Raw genomic sequence first — 17,672 nt, forward strand, 5'->3', positions numbered from 1 at the left:
AGGTTTCTACCTTGGACAGATCATATTATTGCAATCTCACACAACCATGTTGCATTTTCTTTTAGCAGTTTTTCTTATGACTGAAGCAAAATAAATTAAGAAGTGGGCATAGCCTTTTTATTAACTGACATGGGTCTTTGAAATGGCATGAGGAACTCTTCCTCTATATAAACATATTACTGAACGTCTTCACAAATTATGCATTTGCGCCATTGCTGAGCCTGATTTTCTCATCCTGAAAGAACTCAAGAAGAAGGTTGCAGTCGATAGTCTTCCAATGCCTGGCTGGTCTTCAGGGCTGGTTTCCACTTCTATACACGTCTATATTCATCTGTGTCAACTTGACCTAACACAATGACAGTCAATATTCCTTGATTAGATGAAGGGGGTTGGAACCAAGAGAGGGCCATACATCTACTTACATGAAGGATAAAAGGTCTCTCCTATGTACAGCCATTACCACCCAAGATCAACTGCTGGGTACTCATATAAACTTCATTCATTGTTCTGCAGTAATATTTTCAATATCTGTTTTCGATATATTGCACTCTATTGTACTTGCAATCTTCTGCGGTTGTATCAAACAGCTCCTGACAGTCCATTACGTTATTTGATATTTAAATCTAGAACCAGGCGATATATGGGCAGATCAACCATGAGACAGATCTTTCTCTGATCTAATCTGATTCATTGCCTGACCATATACTGTAGACCGATTTCCGATTTCATCATGATATTTATCAGAAATTGGCCTCCGCAACCTGCCTGGCTGCCCCCAAGTTTAAAAATGTCCCCAGGTGCCCATGCTACCCAAAATCTCACCTGTTCCTGGCCATCACTGCCGTCACTGCTGTGTCCGCTGTCACCACAATACCCTGTACCACGTGGCACAGGCACGGTGTGTGATGTCACATGAGCTTGGTGCCACGTAGTACAGACTATGGTGGTGATCGAGTGCTTGTGACCAACAATTTCCTGCATGGCCGACTGATCTTTCAACCGATTTCGGTTCCTTGAAATCGATAGAAACATTGATTGTTGCGGCAACAATTTTCCTCTGATTCAATAAACTTAGCAAATCGGAAGGTCGATTGGCCTGCAAAATCGCCTGATGTATGGGTACCTTAAAGTGAACCTCCAGACTAAAAATCTACTCAGCAGAACTGAAAAGGCTTGGTGTTTCTTTAACAGTTTCACAGCATCAGAACTTTGTTTTTCTTATAGAAGTCTCATTGTTAGCTGCATTTTTAGCTAAGCTCCGCCCCATCAAAGAAAACTGCCCGGGCTTTTTTCCCCTGATGCTGTGCAAAGCATGATGGGATTTCCTATGTTGTTATTCACATTGCCTAGCAACTGGGAGGGGTGATCAGGACACAGGACAGTTGGAACTGTGTCTCATGCTCCCTGTCACCTTCTTTCAACCAAAAAGATGGCTGCCCCCATGAAATCACAAACCTTTGCCTAGTCTTTTAAAACAGGGTGGGTAAGAGATTACATTACCTATCTATTTTAATTAACATAACTAATGTAACTTAATGACAGTATGTTTGTTTAGGCTGAAGTTCCTCTTTAACTCATATAATTTTGGTCATAATTATGTGTTGACCTCAAATATATACACTTTTGTTATTATTGTGAGACACGTTCTGGTATATTTACCATATTTATGTTATGTATTACATAGTTGCATAACTAGTTTGATTGAAAAAAAGACATCTACCAATCAAGTCCAACCAGACTGTCCATCAAGTCCAACTTTAATTACCCTGAGATTCTAGAGATGTGGTAGCTATATACAGTACTTGCCGCTCACAGCTGTTTTTAGAAGTCATTTTTAGTATTTTTTATATCACTTATTGAGCTATGTCCCTTAATAAAATGTGTGCTTTTTTTACTTGCTTCTCATACATTTTTCTTTTTTTTGTGTGGTAATGACTATACATAGGATAGAACTTTTCTGGCGCTAGTCTACTTTGGGGGACCCAGTAGAAAGCCTCACAGGGAACAGTTCTCCAATCAAAGAACCGTTTACAGCATGAAGCATTGTGATTGGCTGAATAACGTGGGCATAGCTCATTACAACCTCTCCGAAGCTTAGTAGTTCGAGAGGATGCTGCCCACCCAATCACGGTAGCTGAATTCCCCTATGAGGTTTCTTGTTGGGTCTCCTAAAGTAGACTCATGCCACTTTTTTCCTTAGTGTAATTTCATTCATCTATGCACATGGTCAATGGTGTCACCTAAGGAAATGTTCTGTACCGTTTTGTGGATGTTGGACAGCCGCCACAATCCTCCCCCTACACCAAAAACAACAGAGTAACCAAGCAGCTCAGGGTGACCCAAACTACTAGGAATGTATAGGGGGATGAAAGGAACCAAAAAGCCCTCCTACTAAAAAAGCAAAGCTTGGTGTAATTGCCTTCTTAAAACAGAAGGAAATTTGCAATAATTCAGTTATAAATGAACATTTGTGGTTACCCACAATGCACACCTACTAAATATGCAAATTATCCCTTTCCGCCCTTGTTAAAGAGAGTCTGAAGCGAGAATAGATCTCGCTTCAGACCTCATATATAGTAGGGGCACTTGTGCCCCTGCTAAAACGCCGCCATTCCGCGGCTTAACGGGGGTCCCTGTCCCCCCAAATCCCCTCCGTAATGCGGGGGAGCGCTTCCGCATTGAGGCAGGGCTATCCGCCGCAGCCCTGCCCCACGCGCGTCTGTCAGACGCGTATCTCCGCCTCTCCCCCGCCCCTCTCAGTCTTCCTTCACTGAGAGGGGTGGGGGAGAGGTGGCGATGCGCGTCTGATAGACGCGACTGGAGGCAGGGCTGCAGCCGTTAGCCCTGCCTCCAGGAAGGGCTAATCTACGACCAACCTAGCGACCAACTTTTGCGGGGGGTGGGTTGGGGGTGAAGGGACCCTCGTGCAGCCGCGGGATAGCTGCGTTTTAGCAGGGGCACACGTGCCCCTGCTATATATGAGAGCTGAAGCGAGATTTAGTCTCGCTTCAGTGTCTCTTTAAGCCAAGCAAGCATCCAGAACCGCTGGTTTATAGCAAGCTTATAGCACCAAAAACACAATGACAGCATATTGCTTGTTTTTGGAATGTATCATTCACCTGTGGTGGTGAAGAGAAACATCATAAAGCACTCATATAAAGGAAGATTTACTTCACTAACATGTACAATTTCAAAGACTTATGTCTGGTAATAAAAATGCCTCCACATTAGTGATTGCACTGTAGGATGAGGTATGAACATGGAGTTATATTTCTTAAAACCCTTGTTCTATGAAGAGATGATGTTGTTGTGATTTTTTTAAAACTGTTTCTTCACCATTTCGCTATTTCAGCTACAGGTGGGACTGAGAAGGAAGCAGGTAATTTGGGCACCGGCGGCGGCTAGTGGATGATTTGGGCTCTGCATAGGCGCTAATGCAAATATCGTTAATCCAGCACCCAAAGCAGAAATTTGGGCGCCCTGATAAATATCGTTTTCAACATTAGAACATTAAAGTTTTTGAAATAAATCATGATTTTGAAACTTGCAACATTATAGTTTTTGTCATATTATTTTGTTTGTATGTACAAATTTGACGTTATCAAATATGTTATGGTTTCTACATGTGTAAGGGTGTTTGTGCAGGAGGGATTGGTTAGGGTTAAGAGTCAGGAATGGTGTTTGTGCAGGTGGGTTGTTAGGGTTTGGCACCACCAGGGGGTCTTAGGGCCCATTTCCACTAGCCGCTGAACGTCCGGCACTTCCCTGTTCTGCGAGTATGCAAACGAATACCGAAAGCCATGTGATTCGCTGCCACTCGCAAAGAAAAAGGCTGCAGTGTCGGCTGAATCGATATGGCAAGCAATTCGGACGGCAGCAGCATTATCCCCTATGGCAGAGTTTCTGTGCACAATTTGCTTGCGGAGAAACTCTGCGGATTCGGTCCGATTTTCGTTGTAGTGGAAACGGGCCCTTACGTTTAGGCAACACTGGGGGGGGGGGGGGTATTAGGTTTAGGCACCACTGGGGGGTATTAGGTTTAGGCACCACCAGGGGGGATCTTAAAGGTAGGCATTAGTCTTAGGTTTAGGGGGGGGGGGGGGTTATGGGGGTTCTGTGTGAGAGCAGGGTTAGGTTAAGCTGTATTTTTTAATAATGAAACATTTTTTATAGTAAATAACTTTTCGATTTCATTGCTCGTCCTTTTTAAAACGATAATTCTAGTTTAAATGTTTTCGGCTTTTGTTCGTGCCCAGTTGAAAACGATCTTTATCATTTATTATAATTTCGTTTTCCACCCACGCCCATTTTTCCTTGCACCTGTATTTCATGCGCGCACAGCTGGTTGTAGACTTTTTGCTGCCTGAGGCAAACTTGTGAGGATGCACCCTCCTCCTCCCCCCGCCCCCCATTTGGAAGAATCACACAGCAATTTACTCTGCTTCATTTAATGTTCTCACATGACATGCTGCAGCTCAACACAATAGCATCAAGTTGCAAAGCTTAAAGAGATCCGGGCACCAGTTTGCAATTGTATCAGTCACCATTTACTTGCTCCTCCAACCTTCCCCATACATTGCAGTAAAAAGTAGCCTTAGGGCTGGAACCCACTACAGCGATTTTTTGAGCGTTTAGGGAGCGTGAGAAATCGCTAGCGATTTCCCTAAATGCTCTGCCAATGTAAATTCCACAGAAGTGATTGCGATTAGCAAAATCGCAAACGCAGGACGTGCAGCATTTTGTTAGCGTTTGCGCTTCAATGTAAAGTATATAATCAAGCAAACAGACAAATGATAAGCTGATGGGCCCGTCCTGCACTCTCAGTATACGGTATATATTGCAGATGTGTTTTTGGTTATTGTGAATAACAGAGTATTGGACTCACACAGAGAAAAAAAGTTTGCGGTAGAAGAATTCATTTTTGCAGACGGCCCCCGGAGGCTCCACGCTGAGCGTTTATCAGACTGAAGCATCTCATCTTCATTTAGCCATAATTCAGAATTAGTAATGCTGTTTAGAGCGTTAATAGATTCATTATCGGAGGCTGTGAGTTTCTATGAACCTACCCCTGTGCAAAGAGTACATTCATGCAGAGAGCATAACGAATAAAAACCAGCTAAACAAACCAGCCCAGCGTGGGGGAAGGCTGCCTGTAAAAAAGAAAACAGCACTTTGTGCACATGGATGGAAGACAAACAGACATCGTTATTATGCACTCACTAGTAAAAAGGCCCGCCTGTTAAAACACGGGCGCTAGGTCACAGCCGCTACCCCCCGCAATGCGCGCACATACGCGTCCCGCTTGCTCGTTCCCCACCACTATCTGAGGTATATGCATTATGCACACAGGGAGCTGCTTGCTTGGCAGTTGGAAAAAGCTGTTATTTCCCACAATGCAATGAGAACCTCTGTGAACCACACACAGCAAACTGTCAGATCTGACCCTGTGTCCTGACTAGTGTTGGGCGAACATCTAGATGTTCGGGTTCGGGCCGAACAGGCCGAACATGGCCGCGATGTTCGGGTGTTCGACCCGAACTCCGAACATAATGGAAGTCAATGGGGACCCGAACTTTTGTGCTTTGTAAAGCCTCCTTACATGCTACATACCCCAAATTTACAGGGTATGTGCACCTTGGGAGTGGGTACAAGAGGAAAAAAAAAATTTAGCAAAAAGAGCTTATAGTTTTTGAGAAAATCGATTTTAAAGTTTCAAAGGGAAAACTGTCTTTTAAATGCGGGAAATGTCTGTTTTCTTTGCACAGGTAACATGCTTTTTGTCGGCATGCAGTCATAAATGTAATACATATAAGAGGTTCCAGGAAAAGGGACCGGTAACGCTAACCCAGCAGCAGCACACGTGATGGAACAAGAGGAGGGTGGCGCAGGAGGAGAAGGCCACGCTTTGAGACACAACAACCCAGGCCTTGCATGAGGACAAGAAGCGTGCGGATAGCAATTTGCATTTTGTCGCCATGCAGTCATAAATGTAATACAGATGAGAGGTTCAATAAACAGGGACCGGAAACGCTAACCCATCACAGATGTTCATTGTTCATGTTACTTGGTTGGGGTCTGGGAGTGTTGCGTAGTCGTTTCCAATCCAGGATTGATTCATTTTAATTTGAGTCAGACGGTCTGCATTTTCTGTGGAGAGGCGGATACGCCGCCGATCTGTGACGATGCCTCCGGCAGCACTGAAACAGCGTTCCGACATAACGCTGGCTGCCGGGCAAGCCAGCACCTCTATTGCGTACATTGCCAGTTTGTGCCAGGTGTCTAGCTTCGATACCCAATAGTTGAAGGGTGCAGATGGATTGTTCAACACAGCTACGCCATCTGACATGTAGTCCTTGACCATCTTCTCCAGGCGATCGGTGTTGGAGGTGGATCTGCACGCTTGCTGTTCTGTGTGCTGCTGCATGGGTGTCAGAAAATTTTCCCACTCCAAGGACACTGCCGATACCATTCCCTTTTGGGCACTAGCTGCGGCTTGTGTTGTTTGCTGCCCTCCTGGTCGTCCTGGGTTTGCGGAAGTCAGTCTGTCGGCGTACAACTGGCTAGAGGAGGGGGAGGATGTCAATCTCCTCTCTAAAGTCTCCACAAGGGCCTGCTGGTATTCTTCCATTTTGACCTGTCGGACTCTTTCTTCAAGCAGTTTTGGAACATTGTGTTTGTACCATGGATCCAGAAGGGTATAAACCCAGTAATTGGTGTTGTCCAGAATGCGCACAATGCGTGGGTCGCGTTCAATGCAGTCCTAGGCCGAAGAGGTCATAGCCTAGGGTCACAAAACCTGTTTATTGGGCAATTTCAATGGTGGCGAGTCTGACGTACATAAATCGCAGCAATGGCCGTTAGCAACATCTGAATCTCACGAAATATCTCATGCAGGTAGAAGACATATTGTTAGACTTGGGCTCCAAAGATGGGTTCCCTACATCTCTGCAAACCAGAGTTACAGGGCTCCAAATTTGGTAAAATCCCCCATAGGCTTTCATTGGGCCTCCTATTTACAGTTCCAAAATCTCACATCTTTTCAAAGGGCAATTACTCAGCAGTGGCAAATTTTCTAGCATTGTAGGGACCCTTAGGGGGAACATGACTGGTGAGTTTCGGGCCCCTAGGCCGAAGAGGTCATAGCCTAGGGTCACAAAAACCTGTTTATTGGGGCTATTTCAATGGTAGTGATGGTGACGTACATAAATCGCAGCAATGGCCGTTAGCAAAGTCTGAATCTCACGAAATGTCTCATGCAGGTAGAAGACATATTGTTAGACTTGGATTCCAAAGATGGGGTCCCTACATCTCTGCAAACCAGAGTTACAGGGGTCCAAAATTGGTAAAATCCCCCATAGGATTTCATTGGCTCCCTATTTCACTTTCCAAAATCTCACATCTTTTCAAAGGGCAATGGCTCAGCAGTACCAAATTTTCTAGCATTGTAGGGACCCTTAGGGGGAACATGACTGGTGAGTTTCGGGCCCCTAGGCCGAAGAGGTCATAGCCTAGGGTCACAAAAACCTGTTTATTGGGGCTATTTCAATGGTAGTGATGGTGACGTACATAAATCGCAGCAATGGCCGTTAGCAAAGTCTGAATCTCACGAAATGTCTCATGCAGGTAGAAGACATATTGTTAGACTTGGATTCCAAAGATGGGGTCCCTACATCTCTGCAAACCAGAGTTACAGGGGTCCAAAATTGGTAAAATCCCCCATAGGATTTCATTGGCTCCCTATTTCACTTTCCAAAATCTCACATCTTTTCAAAGGGCAATGGCTCAGCAGTACCAAATTTTCTAGCATTGTAGGGACCCTTAGGGGGAACATGACTGGTGAGTTTCGGGCCCCTAGGCCGAAGAGGTCATAGCCTAGGGTCACAAAAACCTGTTTATTGGGGCTATTTCAATGGTAGTGATGGTGACGTACATAAATCGCAGCAATGGCCGTTAGCAAAGTCTGAATCTCACGAAATGTCTCATGCAGGTAGAAGACATATTGTTAGACTTGGATTCCAAAGATGGGGTCCCTACATCTCTGCAAACCAGAGTTACAGGGGTCCAAAATTGGTAAAATCCCCCATAGGATTTCATTGGCTCCCTATTTCACTTTCCAAAATCTCACATCTTTTCAAAGGGCAATGGCTCAGCAGTACCAAATTTTCTAGCATTGTAGGGACCCTTAGGGGGAACATGACTGGTGAGTTTCGGGCCCCTAGGCCGAAGAGGTCATAGCCTAGGGTCACAAAAACCTGTTTATTGGGGCTATTTCAATGGTAGTGATGGTGACGTACATAAATCGCAGCAATGGCCGTTAGCAAAGTCTGAATCTCACGAAATGTCTCATGCAGGTAGAAGACATATTGTTAGACTTGGATTCCAAAGATGGGGTCCCTACATCTCTGCAAACCAGAGTTACAGGGGTCCAAAATTGGTAAAATCCCCCATAGGATTTCATTGGCTCCCTATTTCACTTTCCAAAATCTCACATCTTTTCAAAGGGCAATGGCTCAGCAGTACCAAATTTTCTAGCATTGTAGGGACCCTTAGGGGGAACATGACTGGTGAGTTTCGGGCCCCTAGGCCGAAGAGGTCATAGCCTAGGGTCACAAAAACCTGTTTATTGGGGCTATTTCAATGGTAGTGATGGTGACGTACATAAATCGCAGCAATGGCCGTTAGCAAAGTCTGAATCTCACGAAATGTCTCATGCAGGTAGAAGACATATTGTTAGACTTGGATTCCAAAGATGGGGTCCCTACATCTCTGCAAACCAGAGTTACAGGGGTCCAAAATTGGTAAAATCCCCCATAGGATTTCATTGGCTCCCTATTTCACTTTCCAAAGTCTCACATCTTTTCAAAGGGCAATGGCTCAGCAGTACCAAATTTTCTAGCATTGTAGGGACCCTTAGGGGGAACATGACTGGTGAGTTTCGGGCCCCTAGGCCGAAGAGGTCATAGCCTAGGGTCACAAAAACCTGTTTATTTGGGCTATTTCAATGGTAGTGATGGTGGCGTACATAAATCTCAGCCATGGCCGTTAGCAACGTCTGAATCTCACGAAATGTCTCATGCAGGTAGAAGACATATTGTTAGACTTAGATTCCAAAGATGGGGTCCCTACATCTCTGCAAACCAGAGTTACAGGGGTCCAAAATTGGTAAAATCCCCCATAGGCTTTCATTGGGCCTCCTATTTATCGTTCCAAAATCTCACACCATTTCAAAGGGCAATGGCTCAGCAGTGGCAAAACTCACCAGTCATGATCCCCCTAAGGGTCCCTACAATGCTAGAAAATTTGGTACTGCTGAGCCATTGCCCTTTGAAAAGATGTGAGATTTTGGAAAGTGAAATAGGGAGCCAATGAAATCCTATGGGGGATTTTACCAATTTTGGACCCCTGTAACTCTGGTTTGCAGAGATGTAGGGACCCCATCTTTGGAATCCAAGTCTAACAATATGTCTTCTACCTGCATGAGACATTTCGTGAGATTCAGACTTTGCTAACGGCCATTGCTGCGATTTATGTACGTCACCATCACTACCATTGAAATAGCCCCAATAAACAGGTTTTTGTGACCCTAGGCTATGACCTCTTCGGCCTAGGGGCCCGAAACTCACCAGTCATGTTCCCCCTAAGGGTCCCTACAATGCTAGAAAATTTGGTACTGCTGAGCCATTGCCCTTTGAAAAGATGTGAGATTTTGGAAAGTGAAATAGGGAGCCAATGAAATCCTATGGGGGATTTTACCAATTTTGGACCCCTGTAACTCTGGTTTGCAGAGATGTAGGGACCCCATCTTTGGAATCCAAGTCTAACAATATGTCTTCTACCTGCATGAGACATTTCGTGAGATTCAGACTTTGCTAACGGCCATTGCTGCGATTTATGTACGTCACCATCACTACCATTGAAATAGCCCCAATAAACAGGTTTTTGTGACCCTAGGCTATGACCTCTTCGGCCTAGGGGCCCGAAACTCACCAGTCATGTTCCCCTTAAGGGTCCCTACAATGCTAGAAAATTTGGTACTGCTGAGCCATTGCCCTTTGAAAAGATGTGAGATTTTGGAAAGTGAAATAGGGAGCCAATGAAATCCTATGGGGGATTTTACCAATTTTGGACCCCTGTAACTCTGGTTTGCAGAGATGTAGGGACCCCATCTTTGGAATCCAAGTCTAACAATATGTCTTCTACCTGCATGAGACATTTCGTGAGATTCAGACTTTGCTAACGGCCATTGCTGCGATTTATGTACGTCACCATCACTACCATTGAAATAGCCCCAATAAACAGGTTTTTGTGACCCTAGGCTATGACCTCTTCGGCCTAGGGGCCCGAAACTCACCAGTCATGTTCCCCCTAAGGGTCCCTACAATGCTAGAAAATTTGCCACTGCTGAGTAATTGCCCTTTGAAAAGATGTGAGATTTTGGAACTGTAAATAGGAGGCCCAATGAAAGCCTATGGGGGATTTTACCAAATTTGGAGCCCTGTAACTCTGGTTTGCAGAGATGTAGGGAACCCATCTTTGGAGCCCAAGTCTAACAATATGTCTTCTACCTGCAAGAGACATTTCGTGAGATTCAGACGTTGCTAACGGCCATTGCTGCGATTTATGTACGTCAGACTCGCCACCATTGAAATTGCCCAATAAACAGGTTTTGTGACCCTAGGCTATGACCTCTTTGGCCTAGGACTGCATTGAAAGCGACCCACGCATTGTGCGCATTCTGGACAACACCAATTACTGGGTTTATACCCTTCTGGATCCACGGTACAAACACAATGTTCCAAAACTGCTTGAAGAAAGAGCCAGACAGGTCAAAATGGAAGAATACCAGCAGGCCCTTGTGGAGACTTTAGAGAGGAGATTGACATCCTCCCCCTCCTCTAGCCAGTTGTACGCCGACAGACTGACTTCCGCAAACCCAGGACGACCAGGAGGGCAGCAAACAACACAAGCCGCAGCTAGTGCCCAAAAGGGAATGGTATCGGCAGTGTCCTTGGAGTGGGAAAATTTTCTGACACCCATGCAGCAGCACACAGAACAGCAAGCGTGCAGATCCACCTCCAACACCGATCGCCTGGAGAAGATGGTCAAGGACTACATGTCAGATGGCGTAGCTGTGTTGAACAATCCATCTGCACCCTTCAACTATTGGGTATCGAAGCTAGACACCTGGCACAAACTGGCAATGTACGCAATAGAGGTGCTGGCTTGCCCGGCAGCCAGCGTTATGTCGGAACGCTGTTTCAGTGCTGCCGGAGGCATCGTCACAGATCGGCGTATCCGCCTCTCCACAGAAAATGCAGACCGTCTGACTCAAATTAAAATGAATCAATCCTGGATTGGAAACGACTACGCAACACTCCCGGACCCCAACCAAGTAACATGAACAATGAACATCTGTGATGGGTTAGCGTTTCCGGTCCCTGTTTATTGAACCTCTCATCTGTATTACATTTATGACTGCATGGCGACAAAATGCAAATTGCTATCCGCACGCTTCTTGTCCTCATGCAAGGCCTGGGTTGTTGTGTCTCAAAGCGTGGCCTTCTCCTCCTGCGCCACCCTCCTCTTGTTCCATCACGTGTGCTGCTGCTGGGTTAGCGTTACCGGTCCCTTTTCCTGGAACCTCTTATATGTATTACATTTATGACTGCATGCCGACAAAAAGCATGTTACCTGTGCAAAGAAAACAGACATTTCCCGCATTTAAAAGACAGTTTTCCCTTTGAAACTTTAAAATCGATTTTCTCAAAAACTATAAGCTCTTTTTGCTAAATTTTTTTTCCTCTTGTACCCACTCCCAAGGTGCACATACCCTGTAAATTTGGGGTATGTAGCATGTAAGGAGGCTTTACAAAGCACGAAAGTTCGGGTCCCCATTGACTTCCATTATGTTCGGAGTTCGGCCATGTTCGGCCCGAACCCGAACATCTAGATGTTCGCCCAACACTACACGTGACCCGTTCGGCCAATCACAGCGCTAGCCGAACGTTTGGGTAACGTTCGGCCATGCGCTCTTAGTTCGGCCATATGGCCGAACAGTTTGGCCGAACACCATCAGGTGTTCGGCCGAACCCGAACATCACCCGAACAGGGTGATGTTCTGCAGAACCCGAACAGTGGCGAACACTGTTCGCCCAACACTAGTCCTGACTGCCCTGGCTGTGCACATGCTCAGTACAACAAAGCCAGGGACACACAACCATTCTGTTGACGACGCAGGGACACTTGCATTTTATTGTATAGGATAGGCTTATTATTATTATTAAAGCATACCTGAAAGTTTCAAACCCCCCCCCCCAAAAAAAACAAACTAGATACCTCAGTAGAGGAAAACCTCTGGATAGTCCAGACGCTTCCCACATCATACTCACTCATCCCTAATACCGACTGGTATAAGCAGGGCACAGAGGAGGCACAGGGGACAGAGGTGACACAGAGGGGGACACTGGAGGCACAGGAGGGCATTGAGGAGGCACAGAGGACAGCTGTAACACGGGGGGACACTGGAGGCACAACAGACAGAGGAGGCACAGGGGACAGAGGTGACATCGAGGGGGACCCTGGAAGCACAACAGACAGGTGACAAAGAGAGGGACACTGGAGGCACAGAGCACAGAGGTAACACAGAGGGGGACACAAGAGTCACAGGGGACTGAAGTGACACATTAGGGGGAACTAGAGGCACAGTGGACAGAGGTGACACAGAGGAGATACAGGGGACAGAGGTAACACAGAGGGGACACTGGAGGCAAAGAGGAGGTACAGGGGACAGAGGTGACACCGAGGGGGAGAATGGAGGCACAACAAAAAGAGGTGACAAAGAGGGGGACACTGGAGGCACAGAGGTAACACAGAGGGGGACACAGGAGTCACAGGGGACTGAGGTGACACAGTGGGGGCAACTGGAGGCACAGTGGACAAAGGTGACACAGAGGAGCTACAGGGGACAGAGGTAACACAGAGGGGGACACTGGAGGCACAGGGGAGAGGTGACACAGAGGGGGACACTGGAGGCACAGGGGAGAGGTGACACAGAGGGGGACACTGGGGGCACAGAGGAGGCACAGGGGAGAGGTGACACAGAGGGGGACACTGGAGGCACAGGGGAGAGGTGACACAGAGGGGGACACTGGAGGCACAGGGGAGAGGTGACACAGAGGGGGACACTGGAGGCACAGGGGAGAGGTGACACAGAGGGGGACACTGGAGGCACAGAGGAGGCACAGGGGAGAGGTGACACAGAGGGGGACACTGGAGGCACAGAGGAGGCACAGGGGAGAGGTGACACAGAGGGGGACACTGGAGGCACAGAGGAGGCACAGAGGGGAGAGGTGACACAGTGAGGGCAACTGTAGGCACAGTGGACAGAGGTGACACAGAGGAGATACAGGGGACAGAGGTAACACAGAGGGGGCACTGGAGGCACGGGGAGAGGTGACACAGAGGGGGACACTGGAGGCACAGTGGGGCATAGAGAAAGTACAGGGGACAGAGGTGGAACAGCGTTCCGACTTAAGAAGGGATAGGTATTAGGTAATCGGAGGGAGTATAGACAGGTAGCCAAAGGTGTCCCCTCTAGTATAGGCAGGCAGTGGAACCCCCCCTCCCCCCCCTGTATAGTTGGCCAGAAGTACCCCCAGGTAGTCAGAAGGCCCCCATGAAGAAGAGGGAAGTTACATCATCTCTCCAAGTGACACGATTACCATCTTTCCTCTTCCAGGGTCTCCATGAAGGTCAGGGCGGAAACCTTATCACTGGGAAGAAGCCTCCAGCTGACACCCCTTCCCTGCCATCCCGCTTTGTTCTTTTTTTAAAAAAAAAAAATGCATGTTAAAAACGTTTTACATAAAAATGCAGAAATAGTGAGTAAATGGGAAGTTAAGTGTGCAATCAGTGCAGTGCTAATGTTAACTAATGTGGTGTTACTGTGCTCTCTAATGCTGTTATTTACAGCTATTTAAAAGACCTGTGTCGTGAAAATCTTAAAATTTCAAATATACGTAAACTTATACAATGAAGAAGTATGTTTCTTCCAGAGTAAAATAAGCCATAAATTACTTTTCTCCTATCTTTCGGTCACTTACAGTAAGTAGTAGAAATCTGACAGAACCGACAGGTTTTGGACTAGCCTATCTCCTCATGGGGGTTCACAGGGATTTCTTTATTTTCAAAATGCACTTAGTGAATGGCAGTTGCTCCGTCCAACTGCCAAAAAAGTGTACGGTGAGCAGGGAGACTGGCCAGCATCTTCGTATAAATAATTTTCAGGGAATGTCTTTATAAAGAATAAAGGCCATGCTGAGAATCCCCTGTGGAGAGATGGACTAGCCCAAAACCTGTCGATAATGTCAGATTTCTACTACCTGCTGTAAGTGACAGCTACATAGGAGAGAAGTAATTTATGGCTCATTTTACAAGGCAGAAATGTACTTCTTATTTGTATGTGTTTTAAATTTTAAGATTTTTGCAACAGTTCCTCTTTAAATGTAGTTTTGCTACTGCTACATTTTTAAACTGCCATACATCTAGCTTTATTGCACAAAAGAAGCAGAGATGTGTGCTCGGACTGGCTTATAATGGCTGCAGAAATGCTGCCTTCTCCCTTGGCGCTGCTTAGACCACACGCTCCTGCCATTATGAGGGAAAGAGAAAGCGAACAAGACTGGCTGGCTGCCATAGCAACCTGTAAACAGTGCAGCTGTGAGGAGTCTTCAGCGGGAGCCCCTACACTTGTCAGGATTCCTCCCTCTCACCCACGTTTGTCTACTGGTTGCCATAGTAACCAGCTATCCCCGCAGGAGTTGTACTTTCGTAATATTGGCAGGAAAGTGTCCTACACACACACAGCGGTAGGAGATCACCAGAGCATGTAGAGGTAAACTTTACCCACGGTTAGGGTTAGGCGCCAGTGTGGGGATGGGGGAGTGGTTGTGATTAGGCATGGGGGGGGGGGGGGGGGGTTAAGATGAACCAGAGACGAAGCACCTTCATGTATTTCACCATATATATTAGTGGGAACATTAGAGAAGACACCTACCCTGCTCTCTGTTTCATCCTTCACTGCTCATCCTGCTTGTTATCAGCCCTGATAAAATCCCAGACTGAGCATTCAGTCTGGCTTTGCTCCGGAATCATTATAGCTGAATCTGTCTTTTCAAGCCCAAGCCTCCCCCCTTCTGGCTCTGCTTTCCACTTTCTGTATACTTGCAGCATCACAGAGAGCTGTGATGAGATGGGAGGAGCTTCTAATGTAAGAGTATACATTAGACGTTTTTTATTTTATCTATATTTGTTAGTCATAAGAGGTTTTTAGAAATGGTGGTTTCATTTTGCACAAATCTCACTAAAATGCTTTTCTGATGAACTGTGTTTTTGCGTGGAGTTATAGTAAAAAAACCTCAAAAACGACACACCAGAGCGGCGAAAATACCAGGCATAGTATTATTTTTTGTAAAATCTATCGGGGGGATATGTTTATTTTGTGCCAAAGCATTCATCTCTGGTTTCCTTTAAGGTTAGGCAGCACCTATTTCAGATAAGATAAGGACACTATGACCAGAAGGTAACTGTATTCCCTCCCCCTTTGAAGAGTTTACACAGTGATGTGTAGCTCCCAATGTCCCTCTTTCAGAGTGACAGTCCCTCTTTGGGAGCCCTGTCCCTCTTTCTTCTTCATTTGTCCCTCTTTCAGGAAACAAGTATAGATCTATGTAAATATATGTATTTTCTACTGAAATAATGTGTTTAATTGACTTTATTCCCATCGTTAAAATTAATATATTTCTTATTTTCAAATGGTTATATAAAGGAAAATGAATCATGATAGAAATGAATGGTGTGATTTGAATTATAAAACATATTTTTCTTATGAAACTTTTATGTTATGCGTGACTAGGGGTGTGTCGGGGGCGTGCTTAGAGGTGTGACAGGGGTGTGATTAGGGGTGTTATGGTTTAAAGAGAAACCGTAACCAGAAGAGGTTGCAGATTTTTCAGGTTTATCAGCTTTAGTCTTATCCAACTTGCCATTCTTGGAATCCGTTTTAACAGCTTCCTAACACTTTCTACTTTAACCACTTCAGCCTAACTGCACGAAAATGTTTGTCCAGTTAGGCTGCGCGCACTCCCGCGGGTCGCGCGCACTCCCGCGCCACCCCGTGCGCGTTCCTGCTGCTGGCCGTTAGCCCAGCGATCAATGAAAGGGATTATAAATCCCTTTCACTGATCGGAACCCCCCCCCCCCCCCGGAGAAAAGCCAGACGATGCGGCTTTTCTGAGCTCTGGACTTCTTTCTTCTTCCTGGGAGCGAGATCGATCGCTCCCAGGACTTTTTGACTGTGGCCATCTTGTGGCCAAATAGCAAACTACACCAAAAACACAGTTTGTATTAAGTAAATACATTTTTAAACATTAAAAATCCCCTGTTTACCTCCTACACCAAAAAATACCCACATACAAGTTTTAATTAAAAAAAAAAAATTACAATAATAAAAAAAACATAAATAGTTACCTAAGGGTCTGAACTTTTTAAATATTCATGTCAAAGGAGTATATCAATATGATTTATTAAATTATGGGCTTCTAATTAGTGATGGACGCAAATTGAAAAAATGCACCTTTATTTCCAAATTGAATATCGGCGCCATACATTATGATAGGGACATAATTTAAATGGTGTAATAAGCGGGACAAATTGGTAAATAAAGTACATAGGTTTTAATTATGGTAGCATGTATTAATTTCAAACTATAATGGCCGAAAACTGAGAAATTATAAATTTTTTCCTTTTTTTTCTTATTCTTCCTGTTAAAATGCATTTACAGTAAGGTAGCTCTTAACAAAATGTACCACCCACAGAAAGCCTAATTGGTGGTGGAAAAAACAAGATATAGACCAATTCATTGTGATGAGTAGTGCTAAAGTTATTGGCAAATTAATGGGAGGTGAAAGTTGCTCAGATGTAAAAAAAATCTCAACCCTGTAGGCTGAAGTGGTTAAAAATAAACTGTGACCAAAAATTTAACTTCATCCCAATCAGTAGCTGATACCCCCTTTCCCATGAGAAATCTATTCCTTTTCACAAACATATCATCAGGGGGCGCTGTATGGCTGATATTGTGGTGAAACCCCTCCCACAGTGTGATGCCAGGACCATGGACCTGACATGTTTCCTGTCTGTGAACCTCATTGCATTGTGAGAAAAACAGCTGTTTACAGCTGGGTCCAACTGCCAAGAAAGCAAGCAGCATCTCCTTCCGCTGACATCCCCTGCCAGCAGTAAAAATGTCACCATGTGATAAATGTCAGAATGTAAATCAGGGAGAGGAAAGATTGTACAATGGGCAAACACTGACTGAATCATTTATACATAATTATTGTAAAAATGAAGCACTTTTGTTCTTTACATTATTTTCACTGGAGTTCCTCTTTAATTGTCTCTTTTTTTATCTTTTTTTATTGTACAACACACTGCAGAGTCTGCTTTGCCACTGCGTCATTGAAGCCACTTCCGTCCCGTCGCACCACGGGAAGTGTGTCATGTCTCGCTCAGACTTATGGGCACTGCGTCGGGGGAGCAGTAGGGGCGCGTACTGCAATGTGGGAAATGGGAAAGTAGCCTCAGAACACTCTCTGGCTCTCTAGGTGGTGACAATA

The 17,672-nt window shown here is 45.4% G+C and overlaps 1 protein-coding gene and 1 long non-coding RNA gene across 2 annotated transcripts in view; one reads left to right on the top strand and one right to left on the bottom strand.

Moving 5' to 3' along the window:
* Positions 1–17,672, top strand: part of SHISAL2A (shisa like 2A) — a 152,048-nt gene that overhangs the window by 107,091 nt on the left and 27,285 nt on the right. The window lies entirely within an intron of this gene.
* LOC137522365 (uncharacterized) lies at positions 96–5,377 on the bottom strand. Its single transcript, XR_011022275.1, has 2 exons — positions 5,221–5,377; positions 96–346 (listed from the first exon to the last, which is right to left on the bottom strand). It is a non-coding gene; the product is annotated as an uncharacterized lncRNA (long non-coding RNA).

The sequence above is a fragment of the Hyperolius riggenbachi genome, chromosome 6 (assembly GCF_040937935.1).
Source record: "Hyperolius riggenbachi isolate aHypRig1 chromosome 6, aHypRig1.pri, whole genome shotgun sequence".
Lineage (NCBI taxonomy): Eukaryota > Metazoa > Chordata > Amphibia > Anura > Hyperoliidae > Hyperolius > Hyperolius riggenbachi.